We start from the raw sequence: 25,340 nt of genomic DNA on the forward strand, positions 1-25,340 counted from the left end.
TAGTGTCAGTCCATAATTCTAAAAGCATTGAGATTCCTGTTGGTTCCTGATTATAACACTGGAAAACAAATAAATCAGAAAATAAACTCACATTTCTTTAAAGTTTTATGTGTCTCTGTAATATTTATGGTTCCAAGCAACCTGCTATCCTTAAAAAAGCATGATATATTTCTGCAACAGTAGTCATTCGATACTTTCTGACTTACTGTATTGCAATATTTGGTTGTCTTTATCTAAAAAAAGTTCTTCATCCTACAAAAAGCATAAAACACTGTTGTCAAATACAGTAACTTATACAAGCACACACACATACAAAATATATACAGTATATACAGTTCATAATTTCCCCATGGGAAAGGCAAGAGCTGTTCCACTCCGCTATAATTTCATTAGACAGACAATTTGTCTTCAATTTGTTAATGTGGAAAACATCAATCTAAACTTCCAAAATGCTGCATCTAATACACTATACCCAATGCACTGTATACGCAGTTGGAAAGTTAAAGTAGGTAAATACTAGTTAACAGCACTGGAAACTATCAGCATTTTCATCCTTTTCTGCTACAATATCATCGCAAAGTTTTTCAGTGCCATGCTGAGATAAGTGCAACAATATTCGGCAGCAATTTACATATCACACCATTCTTTATTTCTTTCAAAACAGAGAAATGACTCTGGACTCGGAGTTAATGTGTATGGAACTTCCACGGTAAAATTTATCCATTTTAGAGCAGCATGGATCTGCCACGTGATCCACAAAGCTGCAGAGGCGCTTTAAACGGATCATTACTCCTGGATCATGAAGGCATATATGTGCTCTGAATATCATCATAATAAGTGGGGTTAGATACGTTCCTGCTGGAAATACATCTACATATATATTTTGTGGAACTCAACCCCGTGGTTAGTGCTACCAATCTAGAAGCTGTCTCAAGATAGTGAGATCCAGGGTGTTGAGGCCAAACGAGTGAGACACTGTAATATTTAAAAGAGATGAAAGCATAAGCACTGTGTACTGCTGTGTTCTGGAGGATGTCAAATAAAGCACTTTGCTGAGTTAGTAGCAAACCCTTTAATTCCCAGCTCCTGACTCGGTAAACCAGTAATGTTCCAGGCGGTGCTTTGAAGCCATTAGATATTTATCTTGAACAGCAGCAATGGGGAAATATATTTCATCCTTAACCTCCACCACCTACAGCACTTTAACGAATATTCAGGTTTCAAAAGACTTTAACTAATTAAAGTTCGCACTCATTGAAGGTGTTATAGATATAAAAAGCAACATTCTGCTGAGAAATTAATCAGCAATCTCATATTTTGTCCTCCCTGAGCAAACGAAAGTGTCAGAGCAGTACAAATCCCAGAGGTAAGCAATAAATGCCACTTTCTTCCCTGCATGAAATATCTTAATAAAGTTGTCGTCTTCCAGAGAAAATTAGAAAGATGGCCCAGGCATTCTGTCAGAGGAATGATTAAATAGGTACGGGATTTAACAGAGCAACCGGGAAATCACTGGGATCTCATCTAATTTTCTTTCGACGTACTACTTAACTTGCATTATTAAGTAAGTGCTGACATGCCCTGGCACTGTAAATAGCTCTTAAAGTTTTCCATTGTAATCTCAATTGTACACTGTACAGCCATTTCAGTGTTTCAACATTGCCCTTGTGGATGTGTGCATGTATGTATATGGATTAACTCTTGTAAAGAGAGCACTATGCTCCCTTATCTGCCTTCCCCTCTGTTGTTATGCATTGCTAGTACGCATGTATTGGTTTTGAAGTTTTACTGGCCTGTCTGGACTGTTTAATCATTAATTGAGGGTCCCAAGACGAATATCATAGGATCACAAGAGAATCTGTCAAGGTATGTCATCATTTTCAAAAACATAAATGGATTTAAAATTGGTTATATTCTTAAATGATACCCATAAGTTACTAGCTTAGGTGAAAGTTTGGAAGGATTCAATGGAGTTTAATCCAGATGTTATTTAAATTGTGAAATGTGTAAATATATTAGTTGACTATTTGTTACCATACATTATTCTTCATTTTTTCCTGTATTCACATCCAGTAACACTGTCAACTATTTATAAGGTCTGCAAGAAATATGAATCACAAAAAACTATACAGTGTATCTATGTGGTTCAAACTACATCTTTATCTCTTTATCTAGAGAGGCCAGGAACTACAGAAGCTTTCTTCCAAAGAAAGCACCAGAAGAGTCAAAACAGGAGTGCATGTATTCATCTTAAAGTATTCTCAAAGGCAGTTATGCAAAGCACAAACACTAATGACCCCAACTATTCAAGCTGTGAAAGGGTTGTGATTTCACTTCTCTGTAGCTATCTCACTTATTTCTCCGTCCTGCTACTGAAAAAAAAAACAAAACAATTCCAGTTCAACAATTATACTTAATTTAATTTATATCTGTAATTCAATTAGGATAGCTGAGGGCACTGTAACTTGAAGAAGGTGACACACTGAGTCAATCAATTAGGTACCAGGGCCATTATAGGATATTAGAAAAATATGCAGAATTTATATTTTTGCTCTTGTTATCATCCTTATTTTAAAATTCACGTACATGATCGATAATTTCTGAACTGCATAATTTTAAGATTCATGAAACATGCTGATATACAGTATTAATTGCTCACACTTCAAGATTTCACTAAAAGGAAACTGTAGTTATAAAAGTACAGAGCAAGGGAAGAGCTCCTTTAATTCATTTAGATACTAACAAATTAGAAAATGCAGTGAAGAAAAGAGTTACTAAGTTTCCCAACAACATTTGATTTCTCAGAGGTTTTAGCCTTTATTTTGACTTGGTATACAAGTGTGTGTCTTGTGTCTTGCATTGCCAGCAGGCAATGCACATCTTCTCCCGAGACTGAAATTAGACAACACCCCTCTTCTTCAGGCACCAGAGTGTCTCCCAGTGGCAGTTTTATGTGTGAAAATCAGAATATTAAATCAGCATGTACCCAGGTATGTGTCCCTACAGGTACTTGCACAGATACAAAGCCTTTTTCAGCACCATACCCACAGACACACCTAAATATACGTATTGTACATTTTTGCATAAAACCACACTAATGAGTAATGTATTGAATATTCTTTCACTTCCAGTAGGTGTGCAAACACACGCATTATTTCCCAAGCTTTTTGTCTGGAATAATGGTTTCCTATTTCTGCTCATGTCCATGATTCACCCATCTAACACAGTCAGAGAAATGCAGGTGAATATGAGTAAAACACTTTTCCCATTTACTATGAGGATCTTTTGATAGTGAAGTTAAAGTGCATTTCCATGTCCATTGCTGCTTCAGCATATTTGATTTTGTACTTCCATCACACTGCTTATACACAAAGATCAAAGTCTCCATACAAGTCTCTTTCAGCGACACTAGAGATCTAGTTTGGTAAGTTGACAACTCATGTAAATGGTTCCATACAACCACAAAACAGCAGGACCTTGGTAATAAAGGGTGAATAAAAGACATATTTAGCGCAACCAACTTGAGGTGAAAAAAATAGCCAAGATGTAATCAAAGTCTGTGAAATTAATGTCCTAAACGCAGTACTGGAACTAATTATAGAATCAAAGATAAAAGTGGCTATATAAGGCATATTCCACATGATAGATCAATATTCAATATTCATAAATTCATTTCCTTGAATGCCTACTCCCTCAATTTGAGAATTCATATTTTATGAAGTACTTTTTGAAGTACCTTTAAAAAATCTAAATATATCATGTAGTCTGTTCGTATCTATTCCTTCTGTTTCTGCTTGTTCAAAGAACTCTAATGAAATAGTTTGTCTAGTCCCTAGAATGCCATTTATATACAGATGATTTTCTTCCTTAAATTACACTTTCCATAACCTTGCATGCAATAGAAGTAAGACATATTGTTATTACATATTTTGTTGGGTTTTTGTCTCCCTTTTTATATACAGTATGGACAGTATATTAGCACTTTCCCAGTCATTGGGTATTAGTGTACCTCTCTCTTAAGTGACATGGTACAATGTGACTGGCTGTCAGAAAACAAGGAGGCTGTGAGTTCTCCATTCTTGCATCTAATCAGAAGCCATGGCAGAGGGGAGGCCTTAAAAAATAACTTGTGAAACTTGTGAAGTGTGAAACACAGATGGAACAGCGGGATGATCAAAAATAAAATGCTGGTATTTACAGAAAGTGAAGTGAGCTATGCGGCAGTTACCATCAGCATTTTTTTCCCCCCAGAGAGTGTGGTTTGCAATAGCCACAGTGCAGCGTGAGGGTGGGTCAATACAATTGCGGAGCTGCGTCTCAGTCAGGGATAACAGATGCTCTATTTCGTGGATCCTGACTGCTGGCAGATGCGGGCAAGTTCTGACCCATCATGCCATTCTCTTAATCGTAGGCCGCAAAGGGCGGGGGCTCGTGTTCCTACATGACGATAAATGGTGTTCGTAAACAGAGGTTCAGGTGGAGGTTAGGTTCTTGTGTTGCACTCCCATTCTCCAGGCATGAAAGCTCCCTGGCGGAACACCCCACTGCCGCACAACGTCTCGGTATCCGTGCCTCCACCGCGACATCACCATTGCAGCGTAGTATCCAACGCCATCATTTACTCAACCAGGGGAGTTCAAGCTAAGGCACGAAGAGCTACTATTTTCCCCATCAGCTCGGCTCGTCATTACTAGAATTGGACTCAGCCAATATGGAATTGTGGGAAGCATTACATGATGTTTGGAAAATCATTCCCCTGCTTGTCTTTGATAAACCGTACAAGAGCATGAAAACAATGACTGTGTAAAGGAAAGGCCACTATACAAATAACCGATATACTGAATTAATCTGTATTTTCTGCAATACAGCAAGTTCTATGCATCATACTTTGTAGACAACACCTAACATATTTGCTAAAAACAATTTGCATTATGGCATTTTTTCCTTGTTTCCATCATTATGTACAACTATTCACGTTCTTTGCTTCCCAGGAAAACATAAGCTAATAAATGTCTGAAACCAAAAAGGTCTCAAAGGTGATGTTTGGTAAAAACATTTGAATTGATTATTTTGCTTTTTGCTGAGTAACACAAAATTGAATATCATTTTCGATGTACATGTAGTATTTTTCTTTAAATGCAGGATATTTTAAAAATCAAATTTAGCATTAGCAGCATTTTGAATATAGATAATATTGAATATAGATTATTTCAGAGTCAGGATGATGTTCAGGAATACAAATAGCTTTTAACAATAACAATAATTAACAATAATTTGACATTTTAGTGTACACATACTGTAATAATACGCACAATTATTTCTTTATGCCTCTTTCGTTCCTTGGATTTACTTGCTGCTCCACAACTAGTTGTTCAGTATCAAAGGCATATGCTTTGCTGTTGCATTTTCAAATCCATGTAATAATGAGCGACATCCCCTGGAATGCTCTAAACGAGGTCTAGAACAGGCAAAACACCCTGCTGTTGACTTCTGACTGAGCTAAGTAAGGGGTCGACTTGTGACCTGTCTTTCAACAGGAAAAGCAAATCCCAGCATAAGCAGAAACCCCTCATAGAAGCTGTGTCATTAATATAGCCTGCTGATGACCCAAAATAACACTCCTTGTGCAGAATATGCTGTTTGGCAGCCGTCCTTTGTGGCAAAAGGTGTTGTATGCTTATTAAAAGAAACACAACCAAAACCATTTCAGAATCATTGGCTTTTATCCTGCAAGCCTAAAACGTAATCTTGAAGACAAATAAAATTCTGGAGGGGGAGGCTTGCTTTTCATTTAGAATGAAACTATATTTTTATATTTTAATCACTAAATGGCTGAACTATAAATAAATCATGTTTTGAGTAAACTCAGCCAGAGGCATAAGCCCTATAACGCTGAACAGACTTGACAACTGTGATTATACATGAATATACACTCTTCTGTTTGTACTGGGCACAGACAATGAAGCTGTGCATACAGGGGACGGAGATCATAAACTCCTCTTGCACCACATTCCAGTACAGACATTTTTCTGAGGATTGTTGCTTGGTTGGTTGGTTCTTTGCTGTATGATCATATATTTTTTGCTCAGAGACTAATGTTTCACCTGAAAAACTTGCATATTTCCTTTCCTTAATTGAACTAAAACCAGCTTGAGGTAAAAGGTACCATCAGCATAGTTTTCTTCAGCCAATACATTTCATTTTGCATTCAACAGCACATCACATTCAACGTCTTACATCTTTTGAGGGGATCATAGCATTTTTTATTTAGCAGACAAAGCAGAAAAAGATATACATTTAGACTGGTCTTGTTTAATAATGTCCTGGTCTTGAAGTGCCAAAATACTAAGAACACTATACTTTTTTCATATTTCTTCATGACTTAATTGACTGAATTGATTTTAGTCACAACTGTTTCCAGTTCCAATTCTATACAGTATGAGGTGTTTCCTTCAGGGCGGTGACTGTTTAAGTGTGAGGATTCACTGGTCTCAAATTTAATGCTATTCTGGTTTGACGTTGATCACCCTGATTGCATTTTAATGAGGAGAGGTGATGTTTCAATTCATAAATATTGATAAATGTGCTTGGGTGGCATTGATATACAGGAGCTGCGTGCTGTTAGTTCATGCAAACAGACCTGTAGCAGCTTAAAGAAACAGCAAGAACAGGGCTAAGAAAAATTAAAATATTGTGTTGAATATTTTACATATTTTCCTGCTACGGTTTATACTGGAAACAATGTCTTAGCAGTAGATTTCAAGTCTACTTGACTTGAAACATATTTGTGATCAATATATGTACAGTATATGCTGATGTGTATGCCATTGGTCAATTGCTCAATCTGTAATACTTGTGGTTGGGAAATAGGATTAGGTACCACTCCATTGTGATGGTAGCAAACAGAGAAGCAAGCCTTGAAGGTTTGCAGGAGCTCAGACCAAATGATGTAACCTGAAATCACAGCAGGATGTCACCCTTAACAATCCTGTACATCCTTTGATTTTGGTAGAATCCTAGGAATATCAATTAGAATCTGCTACATATCTCAAGGGAATAATGTGTACCTTATTGGAATATTTGAGAATGCTTAGAAAAAAATAATTGAAAAAAATATCCATGGCAACATAAATTGGAGAATATATCAGCCATTGGAGATGTCTGTTCATCTGTATGCCTGTAGCTAAACTTCGGGTGAAAGAGTGTTGTTGAAAAACCCCTGAATACTTGCATTTTTCCTCCTGAGAAACGCCAATTGAAGAACAATAAAAGAACACCAGTTATCCTTGAATGTTCCTCCCAAGCAATTGAAAAATATGATGTTTGTTAAAATAATCAAGCACTGAATTTACATTATAAGGTCTTCCTTTTTAGTGTTAACATTTGCTTGGTCACTTCAAGGCCATGTTATATCTCAAAAAAACAAATAAAAATCCCATTTAAAAATCATTCGGAAGCATTTGCATTAAACAATGTCTTTTTTAAGACACAGTGCATCTAAATATACCCGTGCTGTCGATAAAGCACAGCTAAATTTATGTGGCATGAATCCATTTACATTTAATAATCTAATTTGATTAAACCAATACACAGAGGGTTCAAATTGGTGACAGTTTAATCAAACAGAATTAGGTCTTTGATAAAACAAGGGTGGATTGGAAGTTAGTCACGGTATTAAACAACGAAACACTTTGAAGTGAACAGATCAAAACAGAATTAAAAGCAAAAGAGGAGATAATTGTTTGATGTAACAAAGGCCTCTTTTCATGATCTGCATGCTGGCAAACAGACTTTTTCTCAGTTCATTGTAAGATAGCTGTCAAGCAGTGAAGGACAACCAGGATCTTGAACAAAAGCCTTTTTTCTGTCTTTGATAAAAAATTAAATAAAATGCTTTCGTGGTTCATGTGAAGTGCAAAAGAAGTACATATGCATTGTTTCCACAAAAACAGATTAGAAAAGAATTAACCAAAGGGTGTGTTTTTAGAGATCTCCTCAGTGTCTTTACATGACTCATTCTGAACATGCAATACAGTCATTTAACAGTCAAGTATACACCTCATGACAAATAGCAAAGTCCTGATCAACTATTTCAAACTTGCGCAGAGGATGTACCTGAAAATAAAGAAGGAGAGCAGCAACACAAGACAGGAAATGTGTTGCAAGCAATTAATGGTTCCTTTGAGTCACTATTGGCAACACGATGACTTTAAACACCCTTTTTTCACATTGCAATGACTTTATCTAGCAGGTGCTCCACTTCTTTAATTTTGTATTCCTAAAAGTCTTCTTAGTTGCAGGGAAAACAGGGGGAAGCTGGATACTTCATTCTTAACACTTCATTGATACAGTTTTTCATGATAGTGAAGAGCTTTGAGAAGCCACCTTTAAAGGTGCTATATATAAAATAAAAAATGTAATTATTGTAAATTTGGTAGTAACTGTTCATCAAGATTATTTTACTTTAGGCTTTTTTCAACATATTTACAGTATGTTCCTTAAACAGGTTATGATGTTTAAATATGAAGGTCTTTAGGAAAATTTGAATAATTACAAAATGAGAGGGGCCCATCTAATTCATTTAGGTTTAATGTGATCTCTTTCAAGGGCCAGCACTTCTTGAAAGAAACCGTGATTATTGTATCAGCTGCAAACAACATGAATGGGCAACTTGTTCCATACTCTCACAAACAATTTCTGTGAAGATATGCCTTTTGTTCTCAGTTTTCACAGTAGTTTCCAATTGTAGCCTCTAGTGACTTTTCAACCAGAATTCTCAGATTAATAACAAAGTCTCAGTGCTGAGTTCTGACACTAGTAATTATTTTATCAATAAGTACTACATAATCACAACCAAAAAATGGTAAAGAAACCTAACAATAAGCAGGTCTGTTGTGTCTAACCAAGATGTTCATATTCTATAACTGATGATTTATGCTGTAAACGATTTAAAATACAAATGGCATGGCGGTAGTTTCTCTTTGTAATTGAGTATCGAGGGTTTATCTGCTATAGTGCCAGCTTTGGAATCTGATCATTTGGGGTCTCTGACACCCAGGCTAGAGCTTCTGCTGTTGGAATATAGAGGTTGTAATACAAGTTGTATCTGATGGAAATTATGAGAATGAAGTAAGACAGTCTATGTAATTATAAAGGTAAAACACGCTCTTTTAATACCCAGAGCTGTCAGATTTTAGTCTATATGGCAGAGAAGCATTCCCTTTTACTTCTGCCATTACCACAAAAATAAAAATATTTACAAACAATACAAAAGCAAAATTAATTGATTGTCACTCAAAGCTATTAAAATAAATTAAGTGTGGCTGTTAGTGTTAAGTGGTGTTCCGTAAGTTTTGCTAATTCATTTTGAAAACCCATTTTTAATAATGGAATGAAGTATAATTGAAGTTGATACATGCATTACTTGAGAGAATGCAGGGTACACATTCAATTTACAACCTGGCATCTTCTGGTCCCAAGGGAAAGTAGAAAATAAGTTATGAGAATCAAGTGCAAACTTTATTTTTTTCAATTATAAACACAAACTCAATCAAAGTCACAAAACCCTAGCCATCTCCTTTTTCTGTATTCATTTCTCTTTTAAGTTAATGAGATCTACAAAAAACATCCAAGCAAAATAATACTGACCGGTTCATTAAACAATGTCTTTTAAAAAACAAGTCAAAAGTGACTTGTTTCTTGCAGTTTTATTTTAATATCATGATTTTTATTACAACACGTCTGTGAAAGATTTCATGTCTTAACCAAGACTGCTACAGGACACCTTTCACATTCATAGGGTCAGCATTGTGATGCTGGTGAGATTGTTCAATGTTTGTCTAAGCTGTGCTAGGCAAGTTCTCTCAGGTTCTCATTGGAAGAAACAGAAAATGGATGGCCAGATTGATGGATATTGTTTTAGTGTGCTTTAGATTTGGGAATAAGGGATGTAGAATGGGACACACAAAAACAAATTAAAGTATTGGCACTACCTCTAGGATTATTTTTCGCAAGTTTATTATTCGATTAGCATTGCTTTTTGGCTCACCTTTTTTATATTTATGGAGTACTCATTAACCCTTCCTGTCATTGCAATGAAAACTGAAGGGGCTAATACATAAACATGCAAACACACACTAAAGCACACAGTGTACAGAGGACAAACGAAATGTCCAGGGGCAGAACCTTTGAAAACATTAAATTGATGGCTTGCTTATTAAATCTGGTCATTATAATGACTGACTTGATATAATGATGATTGACTGATCTATTTATCTGTTCCTATTTAGTTTTGTTCTCCTCATACAGCATTTGTTCCTCCCTATAGTGAGTTTTATTCTTTGTCTTTGTCGTTGTATTTGCTTTCCCTTTCTACAATTTTGTTCTCCCTATACAGTGTTTTGTTCTAATTATTTACATTATTTGGGTAAAAAGTCATATTCAATATCTGCTATGATTAAAACAATGAGGCAGATTTTAGAAGGGAAAATATCATAAATTTCAGTAGTGTCCATTAGTACAGCTGGCCAGACAAGCCTCTACGGGAGTGATGTGGTATCTTTTTTCCAGCCCATAAACTTCCTTCAGCATTTGATGCTGAAAGGAAATGCCAGCATCACATGTCAGTCAGACATTCGTGTCAGGAAAAACCGCAGAAGCAGATGAATTATTACCACAGCAGACCTTTCAGCCTCCAGACACTGACATCACTAATCTGTTTCTGCACACTACTCTGGGTTAATTTATAAATGTATGAGTACATTACTGCAGTAAAAGGCAAGATGTGAAGCATGGAATATTCTGTTTTTGTGTTTGAAGGGAGATGTACAGTAAGAATACACAAACAAGTACAAATGCCTATTGTTACATATAGACAAATATACTGTATATCAATAGATGATATAACAGAAGTGTTTGCCATTTACCTAGAGAAAAATAGATAACTTGATGGATATAAAATCACATTATTGCACTGAATTTCACCACGTCCATATTTAAAATAAGACTATTTGTATACCAGTGGTGTTAGAGAATACTGCCGTTTACGTACATTAAAACACATATTGAGTGCAAGGTGGTTGCTTGATTTTGCATTAAGTCTGCATGTTAACATGTCTCTAGAGTTAAGTTTTTAGTATTACTATGCACTCTGACTAACAGCATTTGGATGAAATTTGTTATATGCTTTTGTTATTTTTAATATATTTTAAGCAGCTGGTTACTTTCTCCTGAATGATTACCTTTCCCTTCAGTGCACTGATTAGCTTTTGTCCTTTTCATTAGATTTGGATCACCTGCCTGACTGAGTTCACAATTCCACTCTCTCAGGCAAAAATAAAGCTACACAGCTTCTGAACACCAACTATTTTTTACAGCAATGTCCATGGACCTACTATCCATTATATTGCCAGCAATCTCATCAAGACTGAAAAAATGAAGAAATGAATTGCCTTTGGCACTTGCTTGGCTACAGTATAAGCTTTTAACATACTTATGTACAGTACCCCTATATTAATTGGAGCTTGTGATCTTTAAAGCCGATAAGATATCTCTATGGTAAAAAGGTACAGTATATACTTGTGGGATTCCAGGGTATTCAATTAACAGGTACTACAGTATCTACTGTGAAATGTTATGTTTTGAAAAAGTCCCAGAGTGGCTCCGAGATGGAGTTATTTGAGTTTTGTAATATTTTAGGTGCTATTTTGCTATATTGTTAAATGACTGTGGAAATCAAGCAGCTTAAATTGCTAATATAATGTACTCTTTTCAGGAATGGTATAACTAGGGTTGAATGCTTTTCAGGATCTGTTTTTTTTAACCAGTAAATTAGTCCATCAGCCTCAAAATATTGATATAGCCTTACATCAAGCCAAATAATGACTAATCATTTCATTATTACTTTAATCATTTCATTTAGTCTTCTGACTACCCCAAAGTGTGGAACAGATAGCTACATACATTAAACATTTATATCCATGTGAATCTGTGCAATACAACAGGGCTATGAACAGATGCCTTTTTGTGTGCATGTGGATTTTCAAATCGTATGTGATGGATATTTTGATGCATTCATTTATTAATCCACTGTTATCTAAGCAAAACTGATAAAAATATATGTACTTTTTAAACTGAAGTTCTGAAGGGGTACTTTGAAGAGAGAAATAAGGATGTTGTTGGGATGAAGTCACAAACGTCCAGGTTAAAATTTTCCATCTGCTGGATGATGTTCATCTTCAGTGCCATCCCTTGTTTGGAGATCGCAGCAATTTTTCTTTCCATGTCTTTCATTATGATCAGGAGAACAGTGCAATGAAGCATGAAGGGGATCGATTTTTGTCTCTCTTTTCAAGATCTGTCAATGTTGCAGTTTCTGACCTTCTGCGCCATTCACACTTTCTATGTTACCTTTTCATGGCTGTCATTACCTGTCACACTCAGTTCCTGAGAATCACTTTGCTTCTGAGCGATACGGTCTTTATCCCTGTCACTGTACACATTGGGGATATCACATTCCCCACTCTTTGACAAGCAAAAGTCTGAATCCATCATTAATTCATTGAAGGCTGCCCAGACAAGAAAGTCTTTTCCTTCTAAAATTGCTCAGTCTTTTAAATGTGGACCATGAGCACAGGTCAGAAAGAGAGCTACAGAAAATGTTGAGGCACAGTTGTTAGCCTCAGATACACAATTGACTAAATAATCATGTATTATGAAATTATGAAAAAAACATCTCCCTTTTCAGGAACAGAATATTTCCTCCTCAAGAGAGCAGGAAATATCTTATATAAAGATTTTTAGTTCTGTTGTATAGCCTTCTTTTGCTGTATTACTAATGAAAAGCATTACTAATTTAAGTAAATTGTTGCTTGTTTGAAATAATTGGACTGATTCATTTTTTTCCTTCATGTTAAACGAGACAGACCCTTAAAACTCCAAATGCCTGTAGACTTGATAAGATTTGAAGGACCTCACTGATGCAGAAGCACACAGCATCTCCTTCCCTCTCTCTCTCCATTTTTGAAATCATTTTGAGACACCCTGCTAGGAGCAACTCTGAGATGTAAAAAGCAGAATAACAAAAGGCATCCAGAGTAAAAGCAAAAAATATTTGCTCTAGGGAATGGGAAGAAACAAAGGTGTGGTATCGTGTTTGACCTAGCATATATACTGATGTATATTTCAATATTTGTGACAGGTCCAATAAGCAAATATGGCATTCATGGTTCTCTGGAGAATGCCATTTGTTTTCTTGGGTTTACATCTGCCAAAATGTTTCTATCGCTTTTGACTTAACTTGAGAATAAAAGAATATACCAGGATAAGGCAGAGCAATTATGGTCTGCTCCTTACTCTCATGACTTTATAAATTTATTCTTGAATATGACTGACTGTATTATACTGTCTTCCTGCAGGCTTAGTATTTCTCACTGAATTACGTTTTAGCAGAAAAGCGATCATTTCAGATGTGTTCTATTAAAATTGCAACTGTATTCAAAACTAAACTTCTCAATGAACTGTAATGTAGCCTTCACCTTGTGTGTCTGTGTGTCTTGGAGATGCAGAAAAATATCATTTAATTCTTCATCAGGGAAGCAACCATGTTGGCAAAGAGAGCTCTCTGAGGCTGGAAAATCAGTGTTCAAAGACCAGCTGAAATCATTTTATGAGGGAGTTCAAAAAAACACAGGAAAGGTCACACACTCGGACAGGCCATGTAACCTGTTTGGAAGCTAATAACTATTGATCAAAGGATCTCATCCAGCTGTTTTTTTTAAACGTAAACCAGGATACAGGCTTCAAGAGCTTGGCTGGCTAGCTTTTTCCATACTACCTCAATCCTTTGCATGAAGAAGTGTACCTGTTCTCGGTTTTAATGGCACCGCCTTGTCATTTTCACTTGTGTTGTCTTTTTTTAATCTTTTATTGTTGTTTCTGAAGAAGTCCATACATTTGTGAAATATGTGTATGAATATTGGAACAATGTTAACAAAAAATAAAACAGCATTGCCTGTAAATTAACTATGCCATGGCTGTACATTCTGAGAGAATATACAGTACTTACAGAAGGTGGCAAACCTATTCACCATTGTACAGTTTTCACATTTAGATTGTTTTAAAGATTTTGCAGTGATGACTCTTTGAACTAACAGTTAACACTTGTTTTATAAACAACTGCAACCATTCAACACACAAAAAAGAAGTAATCAACAAATAATATGAAAGAAAAACATAAACATCATGACTGCAGAAGTATTCAAACCCTTTGATTTGGCACAACATTACAGTATATAAGGTTGTATAAAGCCACAACTCTATATAATATTATATAAGAAAATGCTTAAACCATTTCAGACATCTTTAATATATCTTTGAGCATCACGAATTGATCATTAAGAAGTGGAATGCAAATACTCTCTAGATCAAGCTGTCCTTCCAAACTAAGCAGCCAGGAAAGGAAGAAACTGATTAGGGATACCGCTGTGAGATCAACTGCAACTTTAAAATAGTTACAGACTTAGTGACTGAGATGTGAGAAAAAGTCTATTGGTCACAATAATCCTGGTCACTCCACAAAGGAGTCATGTAGGGAACTGGAATAAAAACATCTCAAAAGCAGAATGGGATTTGCAACAAAGTACCTACAGTGTAAGTGATGCTGCAAGCACACCTGACCACAAAAATATTGGCTGCGAAGTTGAAGGCTTTAGGTTTAAATGTAAAGCTTTACATCTGATGCAAACCCTGCAAAGTGCATCAGTAGGTCAATACAATCCCTTGTCAAGCATTGTGACATACTGTAGTTCTGCTTCTAGTCAGCAGGGACTGGGAAGCTTGTCAAGACTAAAGGGAACGTAGATGGAGCAGAGCACTGGCAACTATAGAAGAAAACCTGCTTCTGACCTAAAACTGAGAAAATTTGCCTTTCAACAGGACATTAATCCAAACAACAAAGCCAAAGTTATACTGGAGGGGCTTAAGAGTAAGTGTTTATGTCCTTCTGTGGTCCTGTCAAGTCCTGACTTGAAACCTACAGAGAATCTGTGGAAGACTTGAAACCACTAAATGCTTTTTGAATACTTGTGCAAGCAATACATTTCATTTGTTGTTTTTTTTCTATTTAGCTTTTGCTGACACTCATTGTAACTTATCCCACTCATGTACAGTATGTTGGAGCATTCAGGTTTTGAAAAACAATATTGACTTTAACAAAAATATGCATGAGTCACTCTGAAATTTCACCATGGGACACCCCAGGAAGGGCCTGAGCACTGTAGCAAGGTACTGAGTGTAGTGCAAGGAAGAAATATACTCATGATCTAACATAATGTGTATCACCACAGAAATCTGATGTTCCTAAAGTTTCATAATATTTCCCAAACATTAGGTTTTTCCCTTGCTTAAGAATGTAAAGCAAAAATGTCCCAAGAATGTGCTGGAGATGTGGAAAAATATTTCTAATAGAATAAATCTTTCCCTTATGATGACACAATTACAGTAGCTAGCTGCTGCCCATGCAATGGTTCCTTAGCAGTTTATGTGTGCTGTATGTAGTGATTTCATCCAGAATTCAAAGCTTAGAATAAAACCACGACATTTGAACTCAATTTTCTTTTATTCACACATTTCTGAAAGAATGCATTGACATTATCAATCGATTTTTACAATAATGCTTTTTCTGCTACACAGATGAAGGACAGTATGTACATACTGTATATTGTTTAAGGCATTCAAAGCATGGTTGCATTGGTTTTATAGACCAAAGATTTAAAAAGCGTGTATTTTACACTGAATGAAAAAATGTAAATGGAGGCGTGATATTGTTAAAGGCGACAATGGCAAAAACAGGAATATGTGTGATTTTCCTGTAATAATATTTTTTTTGCTAAATGTTTGTGTGGGGGTAATTTCAATATAGCTTACAGACAGATTTTATGCATTGCACACTGGAAATGATGTCAGTGAGGGTTTTCACATCCTGCCATTGTAAATGCAATTGTGTTTATTAAAGGTGTTCCAGCGTGAAGACATGCCTGCCTCAGATGATTAAAGAGCAAACATGCAAAGACACTACATATTTGTCTGTAAATATAATTCCAGGTGATAAATACGTAACATATAATAGTAATGTTTCTTGCTTCTCCTTCACCACAACTGTTTTCCTTTCAGAACAGGTTATGCACTAGAAACTAATAAAAGCAACAACCCAATACCAAGATATCCTCAATAATGAGTAAGAAAAACTTAGCACAGTTATCCACAGTGGCCTCGAGTCACTTTCTGATAAAAAAAAACAATTAACACTCATGGGCAAGAAATGCCCTCAAGAGAGGGACTGACGTTTAACGTAGACACGTTTCTGATTTGGGGGACAATTTTAATTCCAAGAAATGTGAACACACCGACCTTCTCTTCCAAATATTCGTTGTGAGGTTCCCTTTGAAGGGGCTCCATTCTGAGTTAGCCAGGACTGGTGCATATCATAATGTTAACCATGTGATCCGTTTTTATTCCTGTCCTTCAGCTTATCATTTCTTATTTCTACTGAGCTCTTTCATGTCACAATTGCAGTTTTGTAATAGGTCTTGGCCTGGAATTGACATGAGAGTAATGGGAATTCCATATTATAGTATTCCTCTCCCTCCTGGTGTTGGCCTGCACTGCTGCACTGCCGCACCCTCACCCTTGACCTTGACTGCATCCGTTTCCTCCTGCAGTACCCTAACTTAGGAAGACGCCCTCACCTTCTCTTCCTCTTTTGCCACATGTCTTGCTACGTGAAGACTGCGGTCATCCTCTCTAGATTCTGCTCTCTCTCTCCCCTAGTGGCTAGCACACCCACTGTAAACTAAACTGTTGAAACTAAACTGTCTCCAGCCTGCTCTGTGCTGCTCTCCTGCTGCTGAAACCCAAGTGTGGGGCTGTTTGCTGCAATACTGAATGCTTTGCTCTCCTCTCAGTACAGCAGGAGTGGCCAGTGTACGTCCCCCCTGACATCTCACAAAAAAACTCAACTCCGTTTTGAGGAATCCCAAAACATCACAGAAAATGTAGTATCACTGATGGTACATCGTTGAAAACAACAGTAGTGTTGTTTTACTATTCACGTCAGACAATGCTATTTGTCTGTCATTTTGATTTTGCTTTCTTTGTTGTGCCTTAAATTGTAAAAAGGTTCTTGCAAATTATATAATTTGGCTTAAAAGGATATAAAACAATTAAACAACTTGAGCTGAATCGCCTTCTTTTGTACTTACATCTCTACAATGTGGGCAGTTCAATAGAGGAGAGCAGGGATGTATCTCAATTTCAGATGTCTTACAAGACACCATGAAAGCACAATTAGGTTCCTTATAATGTAATTTATTCTTTGCATGGGCAAGCAGCTGAAGACTTTTACCAAGTCAAATAAGGACAGAAAAAAGTTAAAATGCCAATAACTAAACCTTCCTTTAGATAAAATATCTACAATAATAAGAGAAAATCAGCTCCTTGGTGGATTGAAAGTCATTTTTATGGTTTCATTCGTGAATTAAAAAATGAATACATTAACTAATGTAGGAAATCAAGAGCACATACTGTATTTCCAAGAGTGAGGATTCATAATTGGGTCTTAAAATAGAAACAAGGACAAATTGTCTCTCAGTTTATTTGTATAGGTTTTCAGCTCTGCCACAGAATCCCTGCTGATATCCCATTTTGCACATTGAGAAATGGAAAACTAACGACTCTTCACTGTGGCTTGGTCTCATATCCATCTAATTGGTATTCTCCGGAAACTAATTATCTAAGCCATTCGTTTTAAGAACAGCTTTACATCTACAAATATTGTGAAAGCGATTATTCTAACATTTTGTGATACAAAATTGTTATATCAGCATTCCTAATGGCTTTTTAATATAAAAAGAATTTCCCCTCCCCAACTGCACTCTATAAAAGGCGGGACCCCTTAACATTCACTCTCTTTGTACTGCATGGAAAGCTATGGGAAACTGTGATCCCCCTTTTCTCTCTACTGGCAGTCTCTCTCCCCTTATCTCTCCCTGAAATAAACTGAAATAGCTTAAATAAATGTAAATGTAAATAAATATAATGTGTCAACGAACCCCCTATCTCTGTGAAGCTGCAATCTGCCTCCTGCCTATTCTTTGTCACCTTCCTCTCCACCAAACCGAGTTTGGACTGATTTACCTCTGTATTTTAGTTGGAACAATGGGTTCTTATCCTAAGGGATAAGGTAACACAAAAACCATCATAATTCCTTTTGCAGCTCCTTTCTGAAACTTGGACAGTAAGATAAACTCCATTCAAATCCCTCTTGGTTGTTTTTTTTTTTCCAATTGCGGCTTCCAGTAAGTGACCCAATGTAATTTGTCACGTCCGTGATGAATTATGTTTTCCACGGGAGTTGAGACTTGCCGCATTCAGCAGCCGTACTGAACCAGGAAAGACCGTTACTAATCTAATCGGCCTGCTGAGCAAACATTTGAGAGGAAACACAATCAAGAAGCACATTACCCCAATCAGCTGGAGAGCTGCAGGGTTGATGACCCTTTTTGATAAAATCCCACATGGGACAAGACAGGAATCTTCTTTAGGTTTTTGGTCGGGCCTTTCACTCATGGGTTTACACTCCTTGCCTATCATCCGATTGGCACAGCTATATTCAAGATATACAGTAGCTTTATAATAACCCTTTATAAACCTATAATAACCCATAATAACCTCTGACTTTATCTATGATTCAATGTCGGGTCAATATTTTTTAGGGATACCACTACTACTGTCTTTTAAAGTCACATTGTAATATTTCAGCCTGCAGTATACCTGTTGTGCCTTGTGCAAACAATGGCATTTTGTGAGATAAGATCTAGTGCAGATAACGAAGCTATTCTTGCACATAGTAAAAATACTATATGTATACAGTGCATGTACATCATAACTCTCTTTTTCTGTTAGACTTCCCCTTCAGGTAGCTTTGCTTCAGTTGACCGCTTCATTAACCAATGCAATAAACAAGCTCAACAAATCTTTTCTGCTCCCAGGAATCACAGGTCCAACAGCTGAACCCAACTAAGGAGAACTCCAGGCACTCCTATCACGCCACAACCGGAATGATATTTGAATCACAGCAGGAGATAAGGGCGGTGCTGTTGAAGTGTGGTAACAGGACCTGTGTAGTGCTGAAGCCTCAAGAGAACTAACATTCCTGCATACAGATTTCCCCCCCCCATACAATTTAGCCAATAATTACCAAAATGAGATTGTATTCACAAATTCACTTCTAAGTAACAGAGAAGAATCACTTCCGAGGCTCGTTATTGGACCCCCACAGGCAGTTCAGTTACATCATCTCCTCAATTTCCACGAATTTGACACCTCGAGATGATTATGTAAGCCTGTAGCTACGAATGCCTTGTCATCTTCATGAGATCACTTTTTGAGGGATTTGCTTCAGACATTAAGGATACTAATCACAATCATCAATTGATGATTTCAATTGCTGGTTCCTGAAAGCTCCATCTTCACTACGGGCAGACGTAGCTCTCACTGATTGACTGATTCGTTTTTACTGTATACTGTATGTTTCCCCATTCATTCGCAGATTTCTCCCCTACCTATTCACACATTATAATTTCTTCTCTGTTATCTACACTTTGCCTCGTGTTCCTTCTCTCCTGCTTTCACCCAGACACAGAATTCACCTCTACTCATTCTTTGCAGCCATCATACAGTTACAGCTCCTACTATACCCTCTTCATTATTTTATTCACACTGATTTGATCCGTCAATATTTAAATTGAACATCAAACACTTCAGTTGAATAAGTTAAATGTATTGAAACTTAAATGTGTTGAAAGTACTGGTTTGAGGTGACTTATAGCACTGAATTCCTTCCTATTCAATTGCAACTACATGCGTTTATTTGAAAGACAAAATGAAACCCAATATTTTTCAAATCCAAACTTAAAGCAGTAAAATGACATGCATAGATAAAACAGTTTATTAATGCTTCTTAAGTGTACTTTCAGCAAGCACTTCAAACAAGCTAACTACATTATATAAACCTCTTCATCTCATTTCCATGAAAAACACTATGCTAATACATAAGATGGCCCATGACACCTTCATCCAATTATAGCAAATGAGTCTTGAGAGGACCAGCATTATTTATATACTACAACAAGAGCAAAGGCAATACAAGGTAAAATATGCGTTTAAAAGCAAATGTGCATGCAGCTTTGAGAGATGATAAGGTCAGCATGGGAGACAAGGCAGGCATTATACAGAAGAATTATTTTTTTCTCTTTAACGTGATTGAATTCTAAAAGAAAAAAAAAAAGTCCCTGAAAATGATGAGCTAGTTAACACTTGCAGGAGTAGTGTAGTCAGCAGACTAGGAATGTTCAATTCAACAAAGGCACGGTACCTTTTGTCTTGTCCTCTGGAGATACCTTGTCCTTTTGATGCAGATATAACACTTCCTAATAATTATCTAAAATTTTCTTTAATAATTTCAGTTTAATTTTTTTCAGTTTTTTAATAACATTTAGAATCTAGCTCCATTGGTATATACAAATAAATCTGTACTGTTTCGACAGAATTAAGTGGCTGAACATCTAACCACTTGGCACTTCACTTTAGAGACTGATCATAGTGTAAGAAAGTTTTACGGTACATTTCCAGTACCTCATTAAATAGTCAATAGTTCATGAGTTCCTTCAAGTGAAATCATTCACTGTCAAAAATGAGAGAGGTGGTGTGTAGAATAAATAGATTTTATTTTATACAGTATAAGCTTTATGAAGACTATTCTCTAAGGGTTATTGTTTTATTTTCACTGAGTGGTTCGCTTAAAATTTCTTCACAGACTGTACTGAACACTTCATAGATGCTGTTATATGACACGTGTCCCTAGTCCCTCGTGGACGATCTGTCCATGGAGCGATATGGAGCACCTGTGAACATGTTCTGGGAGCTGCAGATGTTGTTAAGCCTTGGAAACGTTTTTCCTCTTCTCCGTCTATTATTCTAGACAAGGACACTCCTTGCTGTCACCTACTGTAGAAGCCCTACTCAATCTCCAATATGGGCCCCTTACGGCAGCAGAAACTGATTTGGTTGGTTGGTCACACCGCAGCAGACAAAAGATTTGGGCATGACTTGGCAAGCCTCCCCCCCCCGACTTCACTGGATTCTGTGCTATACTGGCATGAGCTCTATGGAGCTCCTTAGTGCTCACATCCACAGAGAGGAATGAGTGGTCAGGGGCTTGAAGCCCAGCTGCCGATGCAGTCCTGTCCTCAGTGCTCGGATAACAGTGGGTGAGAAAATGAAAAGTTCATCAAAACAGTTCACAAAAAGGATTGTTTATGTAGATCAGTGGAAACAAAATAAAAAATAAATAAATTGGGACTGAACAGACTGTGCTTACAACACGAGACATTGTGACTGTCATCATTCTCCTCTGTCGAAGGAATAATTTCATCCCATTTTGTCTATTTTTCCCCCCCAAAGAAAAAAAAGGAACCTACTTTAGAGATTCTATTTTACATTTAAACTTCAGTCACACACCATTTGTTGAGATAACCTACCCTGCAGAACTGTCTATCCACTATCATGCTGCAGATTTCTTGCTAAAATTACCATTACATAAAAATTCATTAGAGTTCTATTTAAAATGAATCCTACTGGAAAGCAATACAGAAAAGATTTACAGTCCTAAAATAAGCGATTTTGTGCATCCTAAAGAACTCCTTTAAATTCCATCCAATTTTAAATTCCTACAAAGAACTTTACAATACTTACTATTGCTCTATGGAGAACATTCCATATATTAGTCCTGCAGAAATCCTATTTTAACAAAAGTTGCTAGCATAAGGTGTTTTGTGGATTCTTCATGATCAGCTATTTTAAAATCAAGTCACACTGAAATGAAGGAAATGACTGTTTTCTACTGCAATATGGGAGCCATCTGGCTGTCTATGGAGATTTACAATGCCGAAGGAAATATTGGTATTTTATATGCAATGCACAAAAAACTCCTAAGGCTCTCTTATATATTTTGAAGATATATGTGTAAGCATGAGCGTCTGGTCTGTATCACAAAAATGTTTTTTTTTTTTTAGTTCTGAGGTTCATTTAACATGGTGTAACCTTGTAAAGTATTACAGGAAGTTCAGATACTTGGCTGAAATGTTGACTGATGAACAGTGATCTTTCATAGTCAAAGTCATTTTAAGAAAGTCATCAAGAACACATTTCGACCTGAAGACTAGGGTGGATTGCACTCAGGTCTTCAAGTGGCACATTTTTGGTTCACTTGAGGTCAGAATGACTAAAATGAACCAAATTAACTTCTTTCCCAGGGTGTTTGCTGCCAACCATATTTTAACTTACATTAGCTTCAACCAAAACTGTGAAACCCACATGTGCTAATCCTTACACTCGGTTAGAATTACTATTAACTATTTATAACCAGAAGTCTTGACTTAGCCACTTCTGCCACCATAAATGGTCATGCTAATATGAGTACATTTCTCAGCAATGGCAATCTGACACAATATACATTTCATAAAAAATGTATTGGCATAAAATACATAGTGTTTTTACACTTTGAATGTAATTACAATTCAAATACTATTTAAATGATATAATATAGCTATTACTGTAACAGTTATTATGACATACGGAATGGGCCTCATCATTCAGAATAATGTCAAGATACTGTATGAGCCCTGTCAATTCCACTGACAAGCATTTGTTGGGTCACTGTAACAGAGACAGGCATACTAAGACAATAAGACAGATATACCTGTACAGTAAAGTGAGTCACTAGTGATTTCAGCACTCAACTGAAACAGTTCAAATGATGGTCCCCTTGTGAAACCTACAGTATTTTCAAGGACAGTATGCCTTCATGGGCTTTAAATGCCATTGGTCTGGCACATTTTATTATATCACAAAGAAGGTGACCTGAACTGGCCCCTTTTCTTTTCTTACGCTGTTGATGAACATTTTTGAAAATTCCTCTCATACTCTTGTAAGACCTCACAGTCGGTAGGGTGATGACCTTCAAAGGGAAGAAACTGTGTTTTGCAAGCTGATTAGAGACCAAGCCTATGGGACTAATAGGAATGGATTTAAGGCAGAGCAAAGCACAGCAACTGAAGGGCAAGAGTGCAAATGAAGACGTTTGGAGAGCACACATGGCTTTTCATTCTCAGAAGACCAGAAAAAGCCCCCAAGGATTTTATTTTGTAACTTTCCAGGAAATATTTCAAGATAAAAGGCCGCCTGAGTATTATGCCCAATACAACGGTATTGGTCATAATAATGCAGTAGGAGAACAGGAGACTGAACATAAAAATAACTCACACTCCCCAGGTAAAGATGAAATACATTATGTAAAACTGCTTATAATATATCAATACTTCTACTTTTCATTGTTTTTCCATTTGAATTAGATCCATTTTATGAATTAAAATAACATAATTTTGGCAGAAAAATTAGCATGCAAACACAAAACCAACATATAGGGTAGCAAAGTACATTAATTGTTTCTTTTCAACAGGCAAAAAAATGATCAATATATAGTCACAGCAATAAAAATACAATTCCACTGTTCAGATCTCTATCTATTACACCAGTGATATCATCAGCCATAATGAAAAAGGCAAACCTTTTTCTAATGGAGTCTTCTTCAAAACAGTGATAGTAATATTTAAAATACACAGTAATTATATTTACATTATTTTTGTCATATTAAATATAATCACTGGATATAGCACAGAACATAATATAATTCAAGTTTAAATTTAGGATCCAAATTTGGCTGACTTTGGAATGGAAATTTCACTTTAGTAAGAACAGTAATGATGTTATAATTCTTTATGCTAAAAGCCCAAGTCAATTTCAGCTCCTTTTCCACTTATCAATGTGTTTCAATGGAACAGATTACAAAAAACCCAATACTCTACCCTTAATTGAGTTTTTAATAGCTCAGCCTTCTTGATATCTTAATGAAAGTGGCCTTCCCTATAAACTGTAACAACTTGATGATTTCAGTCACAAAGCAACACGACAATATCAATTATAGCATTGCAACCAATTATTCTGATTATATTTTTCTTTCTTCAAATAATTTAGATAGGAAAATTAACTGTGACAAATGTCCTCACAGCTCAGTGTAATAGGTACAATGTAATAGATTGAGTTTCAGAGTTTTTTTCTTTGCTGCAGAAGACTCCATCTTCACAAATATGTTATTGTATTAGCAACAATCAATATTCATGCTCAACGTTTACAGTGCCTCCTGGAATCTAGTAATCGTGCCTCTTTATGCAGCACTTAATTGGGACCAAAAAAAGTCTAAACAGAAATTAGTAGCTGCAACCATACATTTTAAGCAAAATATTATATTTTGTGGATAATTCCACGGCTACATTTTGTCATATAAGAAAATATTTTGTTCAACCCTGTGATTTCAAGAGACCATATTGACTTTCTGCAAATGAAAACATTCAGTGAAAAACATTCACTTGAAATCAATTTCAGAATGCAAAAGTCAGTATTTGGTTGCATATCCATTTGAGGCAATACCTGCATGATGTCTACAACCCACTGAGCTCACTAAACACTTTGTGTCATCATTTCAGAAAATGTGCTGCAGCCACTTTTTAAGTTCTTGCCTGTTCTTTGATTTCTTTTCTTCAGCAGGCAAAACACACGAGACTTATTCAGAGCTGTCATGTCTTTCCGTTATCAGTCTAGATGTTTCATTGACCAACCCAGTTGTGGCTGATTACTGATTACACTGATTTTATTTCTCATCACAATATTCCAGATTGTTAATTTCGGTATGCCTGAGTTCTGTGTTGTGCCTTTGCTTCAGTTTAAGCTACAAAATCGAAAGCTTTTCTTTAATAGAAACTTCTTTGGTTTTCATTTTGATCACCTTCAGCCTCCAACCAGAAGCTGTCAGAGAAAGACAGCTTGATGGAATGTTCACAGCTCTTTTATGAGCATCTGATTAATTGCCCAAACAACAACAAACACTTGACCAACAAGAAACATTTGTCAACTGTTTGTTCTGATACTTTTGCTCCTTCAATTTAATTCAGAGAACTAAACTGGGTCTAATACTAATAAAACTGAGGCATTAAGTAGATATTATAGCCATGTTTTTTCATTAGAAAAAAACGTTATTATGTTGGTAGATTTAATAGTGGAAATCTTACTTTAGACTTCACTGTTCCAGTACTTTTGGTGGGCAGGGAACTGTATAACTATTTGTTCCTTCCCTTGCTGCTTCATACTGAAATAACTAATTTTCTTGT

Source organism: Lepisosteus platostomus, chromosome 2 (assembly GCF_059453375.1).
Source record: "Lepisosteus platostomus isolate fLepPlt1 chromosome 2, fLepPlt1.hap1, whole genome shotgun sequence".
Classification (NCBI taxonomy): Eukaryota; Metazoa; Chordata; class Actinopteri; order Semionotiformes; family Lepisosteidae; genus Lepisosteus; species Lepisosteus platostomus.